This window comes from Curcuma longa, chromosome 18 (assembly GCF_044706935.1).
Source record: "Curcuma longa cultivar G26 ecotype Majalengka, Jawa Barat chromosome 18, ITB_CL_G26_1.1, whole genome shotgun sequence".
NCBI classification, from domain to species: domain Eukaryota; kingdom Viridiplantae; phylum Streptophyta; class Magnoliopsida; order Zingiberales; family Zingiberaceae; genus Curcuma; species Curcuma longa.
In genome coordinates, this window is record NC_133878.1 from 4,645,518 (window position 1) to 4,661,623 (window position 16,106).

The following is a 16,106-nucleotide window of genomic DNA, read 5'->3' on the forward strand; positions in this document are numbered from 1 at the left end:
AAGAAGAAGAGTTTCTTTTCCTCTTTGGCCGGCGCTCCTTTAGTCTCTTCCTTCTCCTAGCTTATGGCCGGCACCACCTTGAAAGGGTTCTCTCCTTTGCTAGGGCCGGCGCCCAAAGAGGAGAGGAGAGGAAGAGAAGAAGAGAGGAAGAGGAGAGGAAGAGGCACTACTTGACTTAGTCTATCCGGTTAAGTCTGTCCGACAGACTGCTCGACTTAGTCTGTCCGGCTAAGTCTGTCCGACAGACTGCTCAACTTAGTCTGTCCGACAGACTGCTCGACTTAGTCTGTCCGGCTAAGTCTATCCGACAGACTGCTCGACTTAGTCTGTCCGACTAAGTCTGTCCAACAGACTGCTCAACTTAGTCTGTCCGGCTAAGTCTGTCCGATAGACTGTTTGACTTAGTCTGCTCGGCTAAGGTAGATCATCTCATGAACAATGCGCAGATCATAATAAACATGTTCTAAGTTATATCGTATAGAACTAAAATGAGTATGCTTTCGCAAGTGGCTCTGATACCACTATAGTACCGATAGAATCAAAATATCTTCACAATGGTATGATATTGTCCACTTTGGACCTAAGCCCTCATGAATTTGTTCTTGAGCTCTCCCCAAAAGGTCTCATACCAATGGAGATATCTTCCATCCTTTTAAACCCATGATCTTTTCCATGTGTTTTAGATGTGGGACTATGTTTGCACCCTTGCAACCCAACAAATCTTGTGTGAGCTTCACCCCTCTTACTCCTCAAGAGCTTTGGCAACCTCTTCCCTTGTCAGCTATTATCGATTAGTGGAGCAGAAAAACTTCTCCACCTCTATGTTTGAGAGTGACTACGAGGAGTTCTTCCACTTTGGTCATGTGTAGTAATCAACCTTCCTTTGGAATAAGACAAGCCGTTTAATTTCCCTCGTAGTGGTCAATTACAGCTTTTCGATTTGCCTCCTCACAGATGATCGTGGGGCCGATCGTATGAGGCCGCTGGGATGATGAATTCCACCTTTTGCTTAAAAGACTAGCCCTTTTCACTTTTTTTAATGAAATTTCCCAATACACAAACAATGGAGGTTGCAAGAAGCTTACTCTTCCTTCTCTTTCTCTTCAATATGCTATAATGAGCATTAAATCAGTCTTTTCTAGTTAATCAGCAATTCTGAGAGAGTTTTCAGATAGCCTCTCTTTGAGTTGTGGAAGTCATCTTCTCTTAATAAGACATTTTAGATTGGTTGATGTTTTATTCTTGTATTATGGATTTAGTAAGTGGTTTGTGCATATTAGAGTATAAGATGGAGTTCTAGTGGGACTGTCTAAACTTTGGGAGGAAAGACTCAACAATTGATTATCTCTTACCATTATTGTGATTTGAGAGGAAGGTATATTTCTTCATGTTGTGATTTATGTTTGAATGGTGAAACATTGTGTTAAAGCCTTAAAGGTTAGTTTTGGTCAATACCTTATAGATCTAGTATTTGCTGAAGTTTAAGGACTTATTGAAGATGAATTGGGTGTGAATTGAAGGCCTGCAAGTTCATTACCTCAGCGATCATGCATGTTAGTCATCTACATTAGTGTCGCACTTGTAAAAGGCTTACAGATTCAGTATGTTATCGGTTTTTTAGACCAAATTGTAATTTATAAAAGCTAGTGGACTTATTTGCAAAATTCCAATTATAGCCTAACCCACTCCTCCCCCTCCACATTTTTTCCATCTTCCTTTTACAAAAGGAGTAAATGTTAAACTTAAATCTTAACGGAAAACATTGGAAGTAATATTTTAGACTTAGTAGAATAAAGATAGAATATAAAATTTAAGTTTAGTGATATGGAATGTAGTAAGTAATTATTAAGATAGGAAATGATTAGTTACTATAACTAAGAGTTTTAAGTTTTAGGATCATTTTTGTAAAAGGATCAAGGAGTTGAGAGATGTCTTACATAAAATACAAGTATAATAATTAAAATGGAAGAGAGCGTTAAATGTTTTTGGTAATCATAAAGTTCCTCTAAACCTTAAAGGAAAGTTCTACAAAACGACAGTTATACTTATTATGTTATTTGAAAATAAATGTTAGATAATGACTAGAGCATATAAGCAAAAGATGAGAGATGAAAATGTTAAGGTGGATGTATGAACATATAATAATGAATAGATAAGAAATAAGAAATGAGAACATTAAAAAGAAAATTGATTTTATTGAAAAAAAATTTTGAGAGACATGTTTAATATGGTATAAACATATGCTTAGATAACTAATAAATATTCTAGTTAGGCGATATAAAACTACAATAAATATACACATTAAACGAGAAAGAAAAAGTTTAAAAAAGACTTAGTTAGCAATGATAAAATAAGATAAAGTTAATTTAAATATAGATTATGATATCTTCTCATCTGGTGGGATAAAATAGGGTTGTTATTGTTGTTGTTGTTGTTCCTCTTGCAATTTAGCCTAGCAACCATCACCTATTCACAAACACCTCTATTCAATTCATCCTTCTTTCTTCCGTCTTCCTTGGTTCCATGCCTCGCCCTTCCCTTCCTCTGCCCTCCTGAAGTCTGCTATCTCCTTTTCCTCTCACCACCACCGCCACCACCAATACCCTCCATTGTCTCTCCTTTTCCCATCGATGGAAGCACGAGTCACAATACAAATTGCCTCCAACGTTTAATTGCTTTACTTTACATACGACATTGTGAACATCACCTTAATCAAACCCTCACCCCAAAGCGTCTCCATGTTGCCCTAATATAAGAGCGGGTTGGCTTTTTGTTATTCAGCAATACATATCTGGCCAGGTTTTGTGGATGAGGCCCAAATCTAGGCTCCTGACCCGAGCGAGGTCGAGGCTCTCTAGGTATGAGAGAGAGTGCAAATCTTGGGTCCCACACGGTCAGTCGTCTCATGATCATCTGTGAGGAGGTAAATCGAAAAATTACAGTTAGCCACGACGGAGGAAGATATTGCTTCAGCTTTATCGAGATTCGATCTTTGTCCACTTCAACAAATATGTTCCGTCATAACCAATTCAACTATGCTCTGGGAGCGTAAATCTTGAGCTCCTTAGATCATGGAGAGTTGGATAATAATGGAACCCAAGCCACCTATAATTTATAGGAGATCCTTGGTCGCAGTTCCTGCTATTCAGATCTCACCATTGACCATCATAGTGGTAACATTGGATGAATTGTGATCAGTGTCGATCCTTCTCCTTCTTGATTATTAATTAGAAGGAAGGTAAACTTCCGTCATGTGATATCTATATCAGTATCAAGTCGTTGGAAAAAGAGAATTATTTCCGTAACTATACGTTTCTACTTTTGTTCCTTGATATACGTTTCTATGTTGCCTTCCCTTTTAATATTAATAGTTGTCTATCTATTGGCATGTTGTGATGACATTTGTTGATGATAAGTTGATTTATAAGAGCATGTACCCGAGGTAATGTCCTCTTCCATTGTGGTTAACTATATTTTCTTGATTTACCTCCTCATAAATGATCGTGGAATCGACCATGTAAAACCACTGGAGTAACAGATTCCATTTTTTTATTGAAAAAGAGATAGCATGTACACTTGACATTTGTAAATTAAATATATGAAATAATAAACAATGAATCCATTACTTATACTATGGAGCTTCGATTCCAAACTCTAAAAGAGCTACATGACAACTTATATTGAATTGAGAAACAAACGAATTTTCTCCTCCATCGTGGTCAATTGTAACTTCTCGATTTATCTCCTCACAAATGATCGTTGGACCAACTATATGAGACCGTTGGGATAACAGATTTCATTTTTTGTTGAAGAAAAATAAATGAATTACTTATATGACAAAGCATTAGCTCAGCACTCAAAATAGATTTATGAGTTTTTCACGTGTTTATAGGCTTCGACCATTATATGAGATGCTTTTCACAGTGAGAGGCTTATAGGCCACTCATCCTTTCGTTTATGAGCTACAATTCGAGTGAATCGTGGATCATTTAATTTATATTTTATATTTACATATGATACCTTTTTGTATTATACAAGTTTCCAGACATTACCCCTATATATATACAATGCATCATTATTGGATGGATTATGTGTCGTCCACCCATCTCTCTCTCTATTATTTAAAAAAAAAATACTTTTGTAAGAGTATAAAAGAGGAAAGATGGGAATTGATAAGATCATTGAAAAGAATTTAAGAGAAATTTTGTGAGGTTAAGTGCAGAAAATGAGACCTTTAGTGTTTACTGCTCATTGCATTCTAATATGAGATATACTATTTTACATCTTTATTTTTTTTATACTCACTTTCTGACGTTTCTGACCTACAGATCATTTGCTTATTCTCAGTTTTCCAAGTTCACAATGTAAATCCTATCTACACTTAATCTAACAAAAAATGTGGATGGATGCTAGATAAATGAGATTTCAAACCATGTTCTTATTATTTATTTACTTATCATATAACATATTAGTGAACAAGTTGTTCAATCTTGTTTTTTCGTTCGCAGAGAAACGATGACAAATTTTGACTAACTAAAACCATGATACAAATATCATAAACCAGATATTTTTTAGACATTATAGAAAACAGATTCAAAGGCGAAACAGTTAGTTATCCTGGTAAGGTTTTGAACTCACTTCAATTGGATCAACATTGAATCTTTGTTTGTCCATTTTAACCTTGTTATCCACATCTGTGCCAAAACCTCCCAAATCACTCTCACTCAATGTCTTGATAGTTCAGAAGGGTTTGTAGTGCCTGCACAAATAAAAAAACATCAAAGAGTGAATCAAGATATGTCAATAAAAAGGCAATAACAAGGCACAAGGACTCCCTATGTTAAGGCGTAGGTAAAGAAAAATCCGTTTTTGCTATCTTCAAGAGATAACCTTCCCAGACAACTAGATGAACCAAACTTAGGTTACAGGCAGTTAACGCAACCATCACGTATACAACACAAGAACGAACAAAAGACATTGATAGGAACCCAGTTCCATATGTGAACCAGATGTTCGATCATGGGAGGAACCAACCCGAAACATGGCTTGTTTATTCCAAGAGGGACAAAACAAAAAGAGGCCTGAACAGAATTAATATATAGTATGTAATTTATGTTTTAGAGTCAATCATATCTTTGTGGCAGTTATGTTAGCATGTTTTAGAGTATGTGTGGTTATAAATTTGTGTGGAAGTTAGAGGGGGAGGATCTTATTGTCAAAAAAGAGCATTGGCTTTGGTTGGTGGAGAGAGTTTCTTTACCAGATGAGTGTTCTTGGTGGTACTGTTTGTGTTATCCATAATAAAATTGTGTTACTCTTCTAAGTTTTGGAACTCTAACAAACATAAGATATAAAGTTGTTAAAAATGAAAGTAATAAGATTTAGAGACTTAGTTTTATACCTATTATGAGTTAGTTAATTACTCAAAACATAAAAACACTAAATATGTACATAGTTTTAGAGCTATAAGATCAATATAGTTATTGGTCGGTTGGTTAAGTCTCATGTAGTAGTTTAAGATTTACGATTTTATTATGAGTGTGTATATATATATATATATATATATATATACTCATCCACATCTCATTAGAAAAGCATTACAATATTTTTTCTACCCCAGATTCTGCATGGCATCAAAAAGGTTTTCCCTTATGGGAGGTCATCATTGCTTCAATCACGGACTCTCCTCATCCAAACCGTCTTCCCTCACCTGGTCTCTTCTCACTCAATACCACCTCTTCTCTCTCTACTATGCATCCCCTACTTCCACTACAGCATGAAACCCTAGCTTGGTCAGTGCAAGAGAGGAGAGAATCCATTGATGTTTTAGAGACAATTAGATTATATAGACATTTCACATGTATTGTGATTGTTTGACTTAATAAAATCATTATATTAGATAGACAATTACATAAAAAACCATACAATACTATTGTATAAGTCATCTAACAGTAGCTTGTAAGATGATAGTAATGCACAGATAATATTATTAAATGACTATGACTATAGTCGTAGCAATGTCAAGATTGAACATCGATACTGCAATAAGACTAGTACATACTATATTTCTACTAGTAGGTAAACTCATAATTATAAATATAGTGAAGGAGGAACCAATTTAAAGTTGAACCAATTTAAGTTGAGATAACTCAGTTTAGTCGCGTTGGGACTAATTAAGGGATTCTTTTAGGAGTTAGGTATTATATATTTCTCATTCTCATTCTCTCTCACACATCCTCACTTATCTTATCCTCTTCTTCTTCCTTCTCTCACTTTCTTCATACGACATATCATGCCACCACCAGCCACCCCCTTCTTCTTACTTCTCTCACTTTCTTCATGCGACATATCACGCCACCACCAGCCATCCCCTTCCTTTCGCTAGCAGCCTCTTCCCTCTAGATCTCCTTCTCTATCTCCTATTACCTCCCTCTTTCATATATTCTACTCGTGTGGCTATTCATGGTTCAAAATCTCAAACCGTGCTGAAGTTTTGGTCTATGACTGAAATGATACTATTTCGATATTGTGCCGATGTTTTGATACATGATGCCAGTAGTTTTAATACATGATGTCGGTAATGGATTGGAGTTGAAGAAGAAAGGTGATGAAGCATATGAAAGAGACATTGCTTGTGTCAAGCATGGTTTTAAATCTTATATCATGTCATTTCATATTGAAAATTAATATCACTGAGTACAAACAATGTTGTCAAAATAAATTCAATAAGAGTTCTCTTATCTTGTGTTGCTAATATCGGATAGGACCTTCAACAATTTGGTGTCAAAAATGTCTACCTACATGGTGAGTTAGGAAACGAAGTTTATATGGAAACCTTACCATGTCTTTGGCTCTATGTGGTTGGAAATAGTCACCTCGGGCTTAGTTTGACAAATTCTTTTTTCTACAAAAAAAAGTAATGCAGATCACACTATATTTATCAAATATTCAATGGTAAGATTTACTATTTTTATTGCATATATTGACAATATAGTGATGATAGGTGACAATTAAGAAGAGAAAGTAGAAAGGATTAAAATACCGAGTCATTCCGTCCGATACTCACGATTTTTACCGTTCGACATGGGACCGACACCGACACGGACCGACGACAGCGCCGAAAGGATCACACGACCCCAGGGGTCATGTCAGAGAGGTCACTAGTAGGTCATGGGCCCTAAGGCTAGCGTGCACGAGTTTAATTAAAACTTTAATTAATAATTTCAATTAACTCCCAGCTATAGTTGAGATAATTTAAATAAACTTTATTAAATTTTAATATAACTATAATATTAATTTAATATTTATATATATTATTTATTTTAATTCTAAAAATATATAATAAAATTTATTTTTTTTTATTTTTTTAGATTTTTTGTTTTTTAAATATTTACGCTAATTTTTTATTTTTAATAATATATTTATATTAAAAAATATCAAAATCATATCGGAACAGTATGATACAATACTGAAATAGTATCGTTCCAGTCTGAAATCGAAATCTCGATATGGGTCGAAATTTTAAACCTTGGATAGTAGACTGAAGAGATATTTGACTACTGAGTTTGAGATTAAAGATTTCAAACTAAGTAAGATATTTTTTAGAGGATAGAAGTTGCTCAATCACAAAAGGATATTTATTTTTCAAAGAAAATATGTTCTCGACTTATTATGCATAGCCCTAGGGATATACATATTATGTTATTTTAAGGGTTGTATGTTTTATTGTCACAATATAGAAACACAGACTCCTTTAGGAGGCAATAGAATATCTTGCATAAACCTTTTAAGCTATAGAAGTTCATAAGTCTTGTGCTATAGTTCTATAATTTGTTTCATCATTTTACCTAGCAATCACACCGTCTTTTGCTTCTCCAAGTTATAAGATTTCCTCCAATAAAGGCACAATATCCAGAAGTAGATTTTCTATCATTAGGAAATCCTGACCAATTAGTATCATGTATGTTTATATTCCCAAACGACCATTGTTTGAAAAGAGTAATCCAATCCAACATGATCATACCAAGAATATTGAAATTGATAAGTTCTTTATCAAAGAAAAAATATATGATCACAAACTAAGAATCAACTATACAAATTTAAGGAGAGATTCAAGGAGTCAATCAGCAATACTATTTCCTAAGGGCTTATATAGCAAATTATTCATTCCTTTATATATAAGATAGCTATAACAAATACATACTCTATTTTAAGGGGGAGTGTTTACCAGATTAAACATGTTTTAGCTATTATTTCTATTTAATTGTCTAGTAGGGTATCAAAGTAAGCTCCAAGAGATACATTTAACATGGTACGAACATGTATGTAGACGACTAATAAATGCTTCAGTTAGGTGATATGAAACTATGACAAAGGTGCACATCAAACGAGGAAGAGAAAGATCAAAGAAGACTTGGTTAGCAATAATAAAACAAGATAAAATTTATTTAAATATAAATGATGATATAGTAGGGGATAGAACTCAATAGCAAACAAGGATATATTTAACTGACCCCATCTAGTAGGATAAGATTTGGTGGTTGTTGTTGTTGTAATTTAGTAAGGTTATTTCTATGATTTTTTATATCTTAAATTTATTATAAATAAGGGTTGATTAGGATAGGGAAGAAAGCTCTATTTTCTTTCACAAAATTTTATATCCCTAATTCTACACCCTAGATGAGCCTTGGCGCAACGGTAAGGTTGCTGCCATGTGACCTAGAGGTCACGGGTTCAAATCCTGGAAACAGCCTCTTGCCAAAGGCAAGGTAAGGCTGCGTACAATGGATCCTTTCCCCGGACCCCGCATGGCGGGAGCTTCGTGCACCGGGCTGCCCCCAATTCTACACCCTAGATGCATAGGTGACGAAAATAAAAGAGAGGGTTGAGTGGAGATTTGTTGCTTTAAGAATCCTCAAGGATCTTTCTTTATTTTGTCTTTATTGTCATGATAGGACATCAATGTTCCCTAGAGTATATTGTTAGGATGTAAACGTGTGAAATACAGAACAAGTGTTTGTACCCATTAGTAAAAAATAAAGAGGGGGGGGGGGGGGGTTTACACTAAAACCTTATAAGAATGATTAAGGGAAAGCAGTGATATAAAGAATACCATCTTTACCGTCTTGAGATGATTATAAGCTTAAGACACTTTAGTATCGTCAATGCCTAATTCAAGAGGATGAGGTCGTAGAGTTTTAGCTTTATGACAAAGCAATCTTTGAAGTTGAGAGAGGCACTTTCGGCATGACCGCTAGAGCAATCCTTAGCGGGTTAAGAAAGATTTCTAGCCTAACAACAAAATCGGCCAACCCTAAGTTGATATAGGTGACAAATGCTTTTGATTTAGTACAAGGTTCTCATTAAAGAGTTGATAGAGGTTCATGATGAACGCATTTTTGCCAAAACATTATGGTTCATTCTTGATTATTTTGCCTTTAGATTCCTAGGAGGTCTCCTATCAATTTTACAAATAGCCTTAATCTTACATACCTCTAAATTATCCTGAGGCTAGTAGGGGCATATATAGAATCACGTCCTTATGTGAATTATTGCATGACCTACTAGTCTACTACTCTAGTTAATGTTTTCATGTGACTCGTGGAATTTCAATCATTTTCTTGTTAGTTACTTCTTTCACTTTTTTTGGGATTATAGTATTTGATGTATTTTAGCTTTCCTATTTCAAGACTTTTTTTCAGCTGTAATAATATTTCATCAATTTCTCTAATAATAAATTAATTATCCTTCAATGTTGTATTCAAGTATGCGATACACTTGCATGTCTATGAATGTTGTGCATTATCTGGCTGTGTTATTTAAATAAAAATAATTAATATGATAACCAAATTAAACAAAATTATATATCAAATGATACTTAAATAATCTGATATTGGTATTCCTAATCAATATTATTATATTTTTTGATTAAGCAAACTAATTTAATTAATGTAATTAACATTTATCATACTATAATGATATTAATATTCCTAATATTCATATATAATGATATTATAAATTTTAATATCAGTTAAATAAGTAATTTAGTTATAATTTATAATAGTTTAATATGAACGATGATTTAATGTGTTAAATTTAATAATCTTATTATCTGCCTTTCATCCATGTATTTCCCTATTATAATTTGTCATTCTTTTGCTTTTTCTGAATAAAGAATGGATAATATTTAAAAATTATATTTTTATACCTAGTTTATTTATCACATATATATTGTTTTAAGAAGCAAACTACTTAATGACTGCAAACATCTTTATATAGATTGTATATACATAATTACTAAACTCTTACATAGAATAAGGAAATTAAAATATAATTTAAGAGTATGTAATTAGTGCTATTAGTTGCATTAAATTGGTTGAAATGATTAGTAGGTAGATGTATGTAACAATAATATGTTAGATGAAAAGTTTACTTGGACAACGAGTAGATAGGACTTTTAATTTTATTAGTTAATGCATTGTATACAATCTATCCTGTTAAATAATTTATCACCAAAGTTTGTTTCCTCTCCTCTTTTCTCCAAGCAGTTAGATGCTGAGATCTCCGTTTTTTCTCCTCTAGGCAATAACACAGCCAAGTTTGTCAGCCATTGTCTAGCATCCAGGTGGTACAATCCTTTAACCAGCACAAGGGATGTGATGATAGAATTGTCCCACCATTAAATGGTTATTCCATGCGACAGGAAGACAGCAAGGAGGCTCACTCAGGACATGACAGTTTAAATCTCTTAATTGCAATATTGCACCACAAACATGAGTTGTTACTGAAATTTAGAACTTGCTCACTTTTAAGATATGTTTTATTTAAATACAAGTTGTAAGAAAAACATAGCATTCAAATAAATTATGGATACAAACTAAAAGTAGTTTTAGTCATTCCCTTGAGAAAAGAACATATAGAAGAACCAAATTAATGCTTACTTTGAGAGCTGCAAGATCTTCAGGTGAATTGCTTAGTGTTTCCTTATATTCCTCAAGCTTGGTCTAATAAGAAAGTGCACAAATTAGCCATTGCAGGTTAAATAAAAAAGGAAAATTTCTAAAAAATATGTTGATTTTTTCTGTATGAAAAAATTTTATATTGATATGTTGTGTCCAGAATTTTTTCTAATTTCTTGGAATTCCTTAATTATTTTTTAGAGTATTATTGACATAGAAACTATGAGATACTTTTTTTGTTGTTGTTGCAAATCTTCAATAGTTAGAATAGTCTTGAAATAATCACTTTCTTCTGACCACGATATGATTTTGCATAATGAAAGCATTTATTGGTCACACTCCTTGAAGTATTTGATTTTGGCACACTTAGAGTAAAATGAGAGTTCAACTTAGTCAATCTAGTTGTTTGTTATAGTATTCCTTATAATCTCCTCTTTATAATCCCGTGTGAAGTCCAATATTGCATCTCCTCTAATTCCAATTTCGCTTGTTGTGCACTCTCTGTTAGATGCTTGTAATGCAATTGGTTCAAGGTTTTCAATCTATATTTCAGTGCATTCTACTTAAGTTTCAGTAATATTGTGGCATGCCAAATTGTGTATCAATCTAAACCTCTTCAACTAGTTGCAGAAATATATCATGTCCACCCCACATATTATAGAATTTAAAAGGTTTCTTAATCAGTTGTTGATCAGTCTAAATTGATACAATGCATAAAGCATGATCTAATAAGCAACTAGGAGGGGAAAACTCAAAATAACTTTGAAATGAAGCCTCCATCCATTCTTTGTTTATCATTGCCCTACCTAGTTGATCTAATTCATAGTAGGTTGTTACTCCATTAGTCCATGTGTATTTGCACCCTATAGATGTTAGGTCTTCAATTGTAACATGGGAAATGAATTGTAGGAAATCTACAATTTTATAGTTGGTTGATGACATCCCTTCTTATTTATTATCCAATGATATCATACAATTAAAATCTCCAATCAACAGTCCAAGGAATGTTCATATCTGCATTGTGCCTTTGTAGAGTTTCCTTGTAACAATTGAGTGCATCCCAGAAACAAAAATTCAACTTGATACAAAGCTACATGACTATGCAAGTAATCTAGTAGTGTTTCTATACTCTTGACATTCCAAATTCACCACTTGAACTTTTTTGTTCATCCCACATGAGTAATATTCGTCCCCTTTGCAAATCAACAACATTGTGGATGAGTTACAACAGTGAACACCAATTTCTAAAGATCTACTACAGTGAGTTTTATTTTTAGCAAGCTAATATTCCAAATTCTTTTCTTTCAAAAGAAGGTTTTTACCCCCTTCTGGTTCAGGTAACTCTCTTCTCCGCTGCATTTAGATGAATTGCTGGAATCGTAAGAATAGGCTGATCTTGCGCATCTAGAGAGGATCCAGTGATCTAAGAATACCCCGTGGAAATCTTTATGACCTTACGGGAAATCTCCTCTTGTTGGCTGTTCGAGAGCCAAGGATTCGGATCCTTAGGAAAGGAATCAATTGGTTATCTGAAACCTTGCTTTCTGGGAACGGTCGGCCTGGTCTAGTCCTGTTCTTGTGGCGTATTCCATCGGTTATTTGTTTACTGAATTTGATTTGTTGTAATATGATAGGAATCCCCATCTTACCTCGTATGCAATCAGTGAAAGAGGATGACCATTCGAGTGGATTGACCTCTAATAGACAAAAGCTTTTAATTCATTGACTTTTTATTGATTGATTACTTGATTCCTAAAGGGATACCTGATATGTTTATTTATAGGTATACAAGAGGTGCTTTGCTGACAATTAAAAAAAGTAATTCTAATATCTAATAATAAATCAGGAAATAACTAACTCTGGATCCTAAAACTATTTCTAGATAAATTAATTTACTTATTTTAATTAAATGACTTATTTTGAAGATAGTAAAGGAAGGTAATTGTAAGCTGAAGAATTAATTTAAAAATATTCCTATTAGGATTGTATCATTTCACCCTCCTTTAAAACAACCTTGTCCTTGAGGGCGATCCTTTTTCCTTTTTTTTTTCTTCCAATGTCTTGCATAGAATGCCTTTTATGTTGCGAATTGAGACTTTTTCTATAGAGTTATGACACACAAGTAATCGTCTATGATTCTTCTTTGAACCTGAATGAGTATGCCTAAAATTCCTTCAATGACAAAGGTATAATGTGTGAGATCTTTGTTGAGAGGTTATGAGCATGCTAATACTTTATTTTATAAGAGTGACTTTTGCCTTGAGATTTCCTTCACCTTTGTCTTGCGTTGAGTCCTCACTGAGTTATAACAAAAGAATATTCTACACCATTGCTTCATTGACTATCGGCTAGTGCGCCAAAATGGCTTGTGGTATGTTGTCTTTTAGTAAAAATGAGTTTGCTAGTGCCGATCCAAGGAAAATATTGGAGGTTGCCAATGAGAATAAGGTCTTCATTTTAGGTGGTCTTTAGCAATTTGTGGTCATCGCCAAACCTGCAGGCATAGAGGAAGATATTGCATTTGATGCACTCATTAAAGGAGGATGTGTGCCCCCACTAAGAATTTTGGACAAGTTATTGTCCCTTGGTTCTCTCAAATGATGAAAGTAGATGATAGAGGTTCCGGTAAGGCTTTAATGCAGTGACTTTAAATATGGATGATAGATGAATAATTCTTGCTCTAAGCAACCATGACTTTGGTTAAAATGTTGACGAAAGTGACCATGGTACTTTGTTAATGATGTGATTTGTTGAATTTTAGATAACTCATCAACATTTTTTTACTTTGGAGATGAAACGAGTGAGAAGATCAACTCCTCTCATGATGAAGACTCATAGCAGGACTCGAACAACTAGTACCATTGGACAACCTTTCCTTTACAATGCAGAGAAGCTATCTCCACCTTGGAGTCATCTGTCATTGTAGTGTAAGAGGAAAATTTTTTGAGTGCTCGAAATCCATCCATTGTAATCTCTACTTCTCTAATAATGGAATTCTTCTTTTGTTCTCTAGTTGGTTCCTATATGAAATCTCCTTTCTATCTTGTTAGGATTGATCAAATATACTTTTTTGGAACAATTTTTTTGTTCTTTTAAAAGAAATAAAAAATAAGAAAATTATAAAGAAAGCTTTTCCAAAGAAAATTGTAACCTTGTTATGGAATGATGATAACAATTGTGTTAGAGATGGTATCAATGGGGTGTTTGTGGTGTTACAAGAATTATGATGTAGGAGATGTGGTAGTGTAGGGGGATGGTGGTTGTGGAGGGTTTGTGATGTAGGGCGATGGGTGGAGATGATGAACTTTGCTTTGATATCAAGTTTGTAGTAACCCACTTTTTATCTTTTGGGAAATAAAAAAAAAGAGGATGATCACTTTAAGGAGATCGATCTCAAATACCAAAAGATTTTTAATTCATAATGAATTCATTTCTACATGATACGTGTATTTATAGGCATCCAAGATTTGCTTTGTCAACAATTAAAAATATTAATTATGATATCTAATAACAAATTAGAGAATAGCTAGCTCTAGATTCTAAAACTAACTCTAGATAAAGTAATTTACTTATTCTAATTAAATGACTGTCTAGAGTATCTAAAGCTAATAAAGAAAAATAATGTTAAATTAAGGATTGATTTGAATAAATCCCTTTTGGGATTGTATCATGGTATCTCTTATCTCTTGTTGGCAGGTAGGCAATCCACCAAGACAACATTCCCACTATTCTAGATATCTATTGTTGTGGTTGTTATCGTTGAGATGTGAACAAGTTTAATGTATAGGTGTTTTAATCTTCAGTTTGTTTTCCCAATTGGTACATTTATCCTCTTTGCCAAACATCTTATGTTATTCTCAAATCTTTCTCTTTATCCCCTTCCCCATATGCTTTGCAAACAATTTTTTGGTGATGTTTGTGAGTGCTTTTTAGTAATTCAATTCTAGTGTCCTAGTATCCTAAAGGAGTTTAGACCAACATCTGATGTACATCCCTGCAATTTTCCTTGTAGTACAAATATATTTTACTTGTCCAGTAAATTAAACTCTAAATTTATTCATCGGAGATGTATTATATCCCACTTCCATGACATTTACCCAAAGTTATATTGGATACTTGTAGTAGTTAAATCCTTTTCCTATTTCTTTCATCATTATTTTAAGCTATTATATCTCTCAGCTTTTTGGGATCAAGTGCATGAGTCTTATCCCTTTATTAAGCTCTACGTTAAGCTATATTACTAGTAATATTTAAATTAATTAAATTATTTTTATTGCATTAATTAATAAGTTTTTTGGTCTATCTACAGATTACATCTTCTATTCTAGAAGATTGACCTCTTCTAACTATTGAATTTACTATATATAGCATTTTCTGGAGATAGGTGGTTGAGTCACTTCATAGTGCCAAGGCAAGGGCCTAGGAGGTTAGTATTAATAATAATTTTAACATAAAATAAAGATGAGCAACCAAAAAAATGATATACAAATATCTACAAGAACTCTATTGAATTATTTTTTTCATTTTATTATTTTTATATACAATAATCTCAATGCTTTTCACACATTTGTGGTTTTAAACTTGTAAATATAGCGAGGGCATAAATTCAACATGTATTATAGTGACAATGCTTGTATGTGCAAGACTTTGACATGTCTACAATATTATCTACGTAGTTGTACAAGGCAACATTAAAAATATTGCGTACATTATCATAATTAATCAAAATAAATTTACAATTGTAAATGATATTTAATAACTAAATACAAAATAAGAATAAAATACATCATATTTCACATTGGAACAAAAGAAAACACGTAACACAATTAGATTACCATATAACACAATAAAGTGGGAGGGATGTAGTAGGGTTTGCTACTTAGGGATTTATTCAAGTGAACTAATTAGATAAATAAATTATTTTTGTAATGAACCTACTTAGCGTACCTACTTGGACTTCTTAGTCTGTCTAGTTGGTTTGCCTAGGCTGTCTAGGTGGGTTGCTTGTTTTGCTTGATCTGCCTAGATGACCACTTGTTAGAACTATTGCATGTTACCATATGTAACTAAAGTGCCCCTCGTACAAACTATATTGGAAAGTACTATTTTAAATTCAAATCACGTACTGGCTTTTACTAAAAAAATTGC

At 33.4% G+C, this 16,106-nt stretch overlaps 1 protein-coding gene across 1 annotated transcript in view; it reads left to right on the forward strand.

Moving 5' to 3' along the window:
* Nucleotides 1-15,367: 15,367 nt before the first annotated feature.
* Nucleotides 15,368-16,106, forward strand: part of LOC141812249 (uncharacterized) — a 32,051-nt gene continuing 31,312 nt past the window's right edge. The window contains exon 1 of the mRNA XM_074700306.1: nt 15,368-15,384. The gene's annotated coding sequence lies outside the window, so the exon portion shown is untranslated. The remainder of the gene's footprint in view (nt 15,385-16,106) is intronic.